The sequence below is a fragment of the Lycorma delicatula genome, chromosome 4 (assembly GCF_047948215.1).
Source record: "Lycorma delicatula isolate Av1 chromosome 4, ASM4794821v1, whole genome shotgun sequence".
NCBI lineage: Eukaryota > Metazoa > Arthropoda > Insecta > Hemiptera > Fulgoridae > Lycorma > Lycorma delicatula.
Genome location: NC_134458.1, coordinates 84,019,488 through 84,027,058, shown reverse-complemented (window position 1 = coordinate 84,027,058; position 7,571 = coordinate 84,019,488).

Genomic DNA, 7,571 nt, shown 5'->3' with positions numbered 1-7,571 from the left:
TGTTTAGCATACGACAAGCCTCATCTAACAATTCCAACAACATTTTGGTCATCCCATGCCGTAAGGGTTGGTCATATCAAACGTTGTTTCAGACAAGAGTTTTAGGTAATGTTTAGAGGACTAACGACCAATTTAAATCGATTCGATACTGTGCCTATTAAGGGAAGTATGATATTTTTGGTCTTCGAAACCCCATTTTTTCCACTCCCTGGGTCAATGGTTGGCGATATCAAAAAACTTTACTTATGTTAGTTTTAGGCCCTTATCCATAGAATAGTAGGAACTTTAAACGAATTCGATATTTTACTTAATAGGAATGTTATACTGATATTTATTTTCGAAAAAGCCCTCCATTTCCACTCCCATAGTCCGATTTTTTCATTAACGAACTCGACCGAGATTTTGAGTTGTTATATTTTATATATAAATTTGAGTGATTGGCGAAAAATTACGGCAGTTATCGTGTCCACAAGAGTGAAATATAAATATATATAAACTTTTAAATTGACGGTGGTTTTGGGGTCTGGGGGATGTGAAACGCGATATGTCGAAATTTTTCGGAAATCGAATCATGGTACCCATTACAATAAGTAGCTTTCTTATGAAGTCTACCTAATAACTGCACAAGAGGTAGATAACTGCATATCTGCATAGGTGCATAACTGCATATTCTTAATTTCTTTAAATTTTGTTTGATATAAATCAAAACCAAATTAAAAACGATTAAAAATATATAAACTATAATTTTATTCCCGGCTTCACGAAGTCAAAATTAAAAAAAATAATTAAACAAATTTTCTTTGTTCCCATGCGGTTTTTTAAAATTTGCTTTTTTTTAAATATTCTGTATTTCATTTTTAATGTAACTTTAAATTAAAACATGGGTATTCCTCTGAAAAAATCGTTTACTAAAAATCTGGCTCTTGATGAAAATAAGAAAAATCATTCTCTCTCATCTTTTGAAATGAAGTAAAGATTAACTATGTACAAATATTATTTTCCTCAGACGATCACGTTATTAAAATTAAAGTGATTACGATATTATTATCACGCTATGATAAAACAACACAGTGAAAGTATGCGAACGTTTCATCTTCATCTGTTCATAAAATAATTCATATAGTTCAATACCCTCTAAGGCAGTAACGTTCTCGCATTGTAACACACTTTTAAAATACCTCTGCGGGGATTGTTGTACGGCGACGTACAGTCCCAGCGACAGATCAACGACATATGTTGACGTGAAGTAACTTTTGTAAAAGATCGGTCATATAAGGAATCGCTTATAGGCGTCTCTGCACCAGCCGTTCTTATCTTGAATTTTCTTTAACTTGATCGATTTAATATTTTGCAAGTTACAATAACTTAAAATAACTTTTAGAAACGAATTTACTTAGCTTCAAACAGCGGTGATGGAAATGGTATGAATTTTTAGACCTATACGGTCGCTAAAATTCTCAACGACTTGCAGTAGGTATAATTATTCATAATAACTTACTTATTTCGATACACCAGACGGTTGACGGCTATTGACTACGCAAACCCGGTTTTATTTCTATCGGTCGAAATAAAATGCGCCTTAGGGTTAACAACGGTAGTAGTAAAACATTGATCTATTTGAATCGGGCGATTCCAACACATCGCTTTGACTCGACCGTTATGTACGACGCCCTAAATGATTACTGGATAACAATATTTAAGTCGGAGGAATAAAGACGTGTTGAAACAAGCGAAAATTATTTTATACCTTAAAATTGTAATATTTGCAGGTAAAATAATATTTGAAAGGCTTTTTAACGATAAACGGTAATGAAAGGGAATGGTAATAAACTCAACGCAAGTAGAACGAATCTGTAAAGGAAGAAGTTATGTTAAGCTGTCGGTTATACATAATAGAATAGCTAATAAAATATAATATTCGTCAAATAAATTAGTAAATAAATTTTATATTTTACAGTCAACTATGTATTCCGACTTCATATCTTGAAGAGACTGTAAATCACAAAACAAATTTAGTTAAATAAGTTTTAGGTTTTAGATTTTAGAGTTTTAAATACTATACCGGAAAGAAAGACTGTAGACAATTCGATGAACGATAAAGTAACTTTCATTCCGAACAAGACGTTACGTTTGAAAAACGACGTTAAACAAAGTTTAATTTACACTCTACATGTACTGTATGTTATATACGTAAATTGTTGTATTTATCGGTAAATATACAGACAAATCTTGTAACAACCAGTAAGATTATTCAAGTATAAAAAACTCATACGCACAAACACATAATTTTACCACATTAAAATATGACTTAACCTCTACAACGATGATTTATGCTAGTAACGGCCTCTGACGTCAAATTTCAGAATTATTTAAATTACAATCAACTGTTATTTTAAAATTCTATATTACATCAATCTATACAAAAATGTCATAGGCGACCTCTGTTTAACGATTTCAGATGATTTTAAACGAATTAACTGTTTACATAACAGTTTATATTATAATATAAAAACACATATTTTGTTCGTTTGTCTGGGATAATATTTTTAATTGTACGAACACATACGAAAAATTCCTTCACGGTTAAAAAGGGGACTTCTTCACGAATTACGTACACTGTAAGTAATCACTTCAATTTCCACTGTGTTTCCTCTCTAATTTTGCTCCTTTTTATTCCCATCAGTGGTAAAATATAAACAGTATATAAATATACGTAAAATATGGTCTGATTGTAAGTACATCATTTGTCATCTACCCGTGAAATTTTTGACTGACTTTTCGGGTCCAGAAGTAGATCTCAAAAGATACGGGTTAGCCGGTTCCGGTTAACCCCCCCTCCCCACCAGGGAAAGAAGTACATAAATTGAAATAATACGATACTTATACTATTGATTTTCAAAACACGTTCTACGCTCAGAGACAAATACAACTTTAATAGCGCCTAAGAGGTTCAGGCTCCCTACACCATCTCAATTTAAAAAAAGGAATTTTTTCCTTTTTTTAAAGGATAGTTTGGAAGTCCAAACAGTAATTTAAAAAAAACTGTTTGATGCTGGGGAAAGTAAGAAACTCAAGTCATAAGAGCTCGAGCTGCTTACATCCTAAGTACCCTTAATCCTCCTGATCCCCTTGATTTAAAAAAACTGAAATGCTACTCTTGCTAATCTAAAGATACAATGTTATGCACATTTGGGGTAATAAATATTTCCAAATCGCATTCCCTTTGTATAAATTACGTACAATCTAATACGGTATTTCATTACGGTTCGTCTACTTTTATTACGATGTTTCCCACTAGTATAGATTTTTTGTTGGCAATCATTATCGTGTTATAATGTGTTCTGATGCAGCTGTTTGCTTAAATATTATAAAGGTAAGTAATACATTTTTCCTAGCGTTATTTATTTCTAAGGAAGATTTCCGTACGATTTTAAAACGAGTAAACTTATATAATTAATCTCCTTTTAATTTTACTTCTAGTTTTTACCACTGTAAAATATCCAAAAGTCTTACGTCTTACGTCAATTATTCGAAATTCTCACAGATAGAGTTCATCGACTTCTGATCTAAGTGCTTCAGTAAACAGAAATTACAAAGTAAAGTTTAATTTTATTACACTTCCATAATTCCAGTGTACAGCAAACTTTCTGAACGTACTGTATTATATTATTCTGGCATTTAATCTATTCCGTTGTTTCTTACGTATACACATGTAAAGAACCCGAGCGTATGTCAATTAACAGTTGTATTTTCTGAGAGTAATTTTTTACTATACAGATCAGCAGCGATCAGAATGTGAGATCGGTTATCGTCTGAACTTTGATGGGCTTCGCACGCCGATAAGCAGCAGTGAAGGCGACGGGAAACCGATTCACCGATCGCTTTCCTTAGACTGGTACGGAATACCGATTATTGTCGTGACGGATTGTGCTAGTTTCGAGACACCCTCAGTCGTTATTGTTTTTTGATATTCCAGTCTATTTATTCTCCAGCTGTTAACGGATACACGACCTGTGATCCTGCGATGTCTATCTATACACGATAATGTACACTATATTTATACACTATATCGATCTATATACCTATCATGTACTATCATACACGACCTAGAAAACCTTTCATGTACTATCATACACGACCTTTACAAAATTATGCCGCAAATCTTTCTTTTCCCCGATAAATCATAAAACTCCTTCATTTAGAAGCTTATTGGCCCGCACGATTTCCGACGTACTCCACTCTTTGTATTTCCCGATTCAGGTATTGTACACGTTTCGCCGCAAAAATGTACTACACTTAAAGCAAATATGTTTTAAGAATATCTTTCTAATTTATAGACCACTATTCGGTAATAACAGTTTTATTTCGAGCGAAAGTTATCCGTGCTCTCACCAGTCTAATTTCGTTGTTTTCCTAATCTGTGCTTCCTTTATTATACACAAAATTCTGTAAATTTCGGTGTGTTATTTTCTCCGATCTTCGTATTTTATCCTCTCATCTGTTAGTTACTTTTTATTATGTTTCATCTTTCACGTAATGCCTTTGTTTTACCCTAATGCGTCGGCAAACTATTCTCTCGAATACTAAACGGAAAAACCGTTTACTACTTCAAACTTGAATTCGGATTCCTTAAATTTAAATAGAACAATTCTGTTAGATTTGTCCTCCGATTCCTTTATCGCTTCTTCTGTATACGAATTTTAAAAAGCGACTAGAGTAGACTGTGTCCTTGTCTTATTTCTTTCTGAAGCAGAGTTTTTTCTTTCCCTAATTTTATTTCAGTCACTCGTTTATTTTACATCTGGTAAATTTTGTTATAAACGATATTGATAATTTAAAAAAAAATAAATTCAGCATGTATAATTTTTAAAAAAATGTAATAATTCATGTAATAATTTTATTATTTTCTTGCTCGTTATAATTACATCGACCTTCACCGTAAGATGAACGAACAGGTTTTCGATGACTAAAATGAAAATTCCCGTGACCGTGTTTTAGGGTGAACAGTAATATTTGTTTCGGCTACTAAAAATATGTTGATTTTGTTATTTATTAATCATTCGGTTCACTGATGATCATCAAATAACCGAATTAAATAACTCTATACTTCGAAAGAGAACCGTTTAACTCGTAACATTTCTACTACACTCCGTCAGTGCCGCCTAAGTTCCTTTTTATTTATAACAATCGTTAGTGTGATCGGAGAGATAAAAACCGGCCTTCAGATTCGTACAAACTCTTTACACCGACACGAGCTTTTATTATTTCCGAGTAGAATCCAAACTGTCATACAACTTACCATTGTTAGTTCACGCTTCGCATTTGATTGTCCTCGCTACGGATAGCACTGTCAATGAAAAATATGTCGTTCGAGTCCATAAATAATGTATTCTTGCAATTTATGAAGGATTTGTGTTTATATCTAGCTGTAAGCTCGATACGAGATCAACATCGGATCTTTTTTTTTTTGCGAATAGTTTGAAATAAACATATACCCGCAGATAAAAATGTATCGGAAAACGTAAGTTTCGATGTGAAACATGAGTAATCGATTAAATCGATGTAAAAAAATTATTTATATTTAACAAACTTAAATAATTACGTCTAAATGGATTTTAAAAGGTGTGGTCGTAAGTATTCCAGACTGAAATCGTTCGGTTTGCTTCATTCATTATACCTTTCGACTAGTTTTATTTCTTTCACCGTATGTCATACATGTGCGTGTCATTCTCACATTCTACTACCGTTACATTGGTCGCGTTATATTTTTTCTGATGAGTATCAAGCTCAAAACTTGCTTCGTAATAACGGAAAAAATCATCACAGAAATTTCTCTTCAAAGGCCTTCGAAAATTAAGAAATAATATCCTTTTTGACTTTTACAATTTTACGCCCTTGGGAACTCCCAATAAAAATTCTACAAACATTTTCAACAGGCCGATAATTAATCGTTTATCACGTTCCTAATTGAATTCAATTGTTTTTGGACCGACTATTTTCCGGTTATTGGTCTTTTCCTATTATCTTGGCGCTGAAAATTTTTGGACGTACGGTTACGCTTTTCTAACTGTTAACGATTGGTTTTTACACACTTCCTGCTTTGTTTGGGTCTCAGCCCATTGATACCCGGTAATTTCGGACTCCCGAATTTAGCAATCCTGGTAGAAAACGGGGATATAAACAATTTAGAGAATAAAGCCAATAGAGCCTTGATCCAGATTGACGAATGGCTAAAGGACAATCAGCTGCAGATATCTACGGCAAAATCCCAATGCATTCTGTTCTCGGGCCGGAGAAGAATTAGGAATGTAAATGTGGAAATAAGAGGGGCGAGCATACAAGAAGTTAATAACACGAAATACTTGGGGGTTGTGTTGGACAAGAGCCTCAGGTTTAGTGCACATGTAGAAATGATTTGCAAAAGGATTGCTCCCACCACCAGAGCACTGAGGGGATTGTTCAATAATAATAACGCACCCAAAACGTCGATTAGGAGGTTGATAACCTCTGCGGTAATGTCATCGATGCTGTACGCTGCCCCAATTTGGGGAGAGACAATAAATGTACAGAGGAACATGCGAAAACTGAGGAGCATACACCGTCTAGCACTAATAAGAACAGTAGCAGGATATCGAACAATTTCATATGGTGCGTTGTGTGTTCTGGCGGAGGTGCCACCCATAGAATTATTAATAAAAAAGCGAAGATTGAGAACAGCAGGAATGCTAAATAGTGAGGTGGAAAACATTATTGTGAGTGAATGGCAGAATGAACGGGATGGATTGCAGATTGGGACATGGACTAGACAATTGATACCTAATTTAGATAACTGGCTAAACAAGGAAAAAGGAAACATGAATTTTTACATGACGCAGATAATGACCGGTCACGGGTCCTTCGGCCAGTATCTATACAGATTTGATAAGCGTACAAGCCCTCAATGTATCTATTGCCAAGAGGTAGATACCGTAGAACACACGGTTTTCACGTGCCGGAGATGGGAGAAATTAAGACAAGAAATAATAATAAACAACTTAAATGTGGAAAATCTAGTGAGTTGGCTAACTAGTAACAATAATAACTGAGATTGGTTTGCAAACTTCGCTGCAGTGGTTCTCCGGACGAAAGAGGAAGACGCGAAGCGTCAAGGACTTTAAGCACTGTGTAGGGTAGGGAGGACAGTCCATCCTCGCAGGGCCTGTATGCTAAGGTTTACGGGTTCCAATGAAGGGGATGGAACTCCTGGGGATACTGTGAGTGGGGAAGGAAAAAGAAAAGACCGAGTCCCGGCCGGCGGTGTTGGTACCGGGGCTCTTCGGAGATTCTGGGGCCGGCATCGTCGGTTAGAGGCAGGCATAATGACCGAGTCCCGGTTCCCCGTGGAGGGGGTGGGGGACGGCATAGCCGGACCTCGCCTTCGAAACGGGGAATTAGAGGCAGGCACTGAAAAGAAAAAAGAAAAAAAAAGATCCGAGACCGGGGAGGCTAACCTGCCGTGCCGGGCGCACAACCGGCGGGCGGGGGACGCCTCCTTAGAGTGTATGGACACTCTCCCCAACTGAGTATACTTA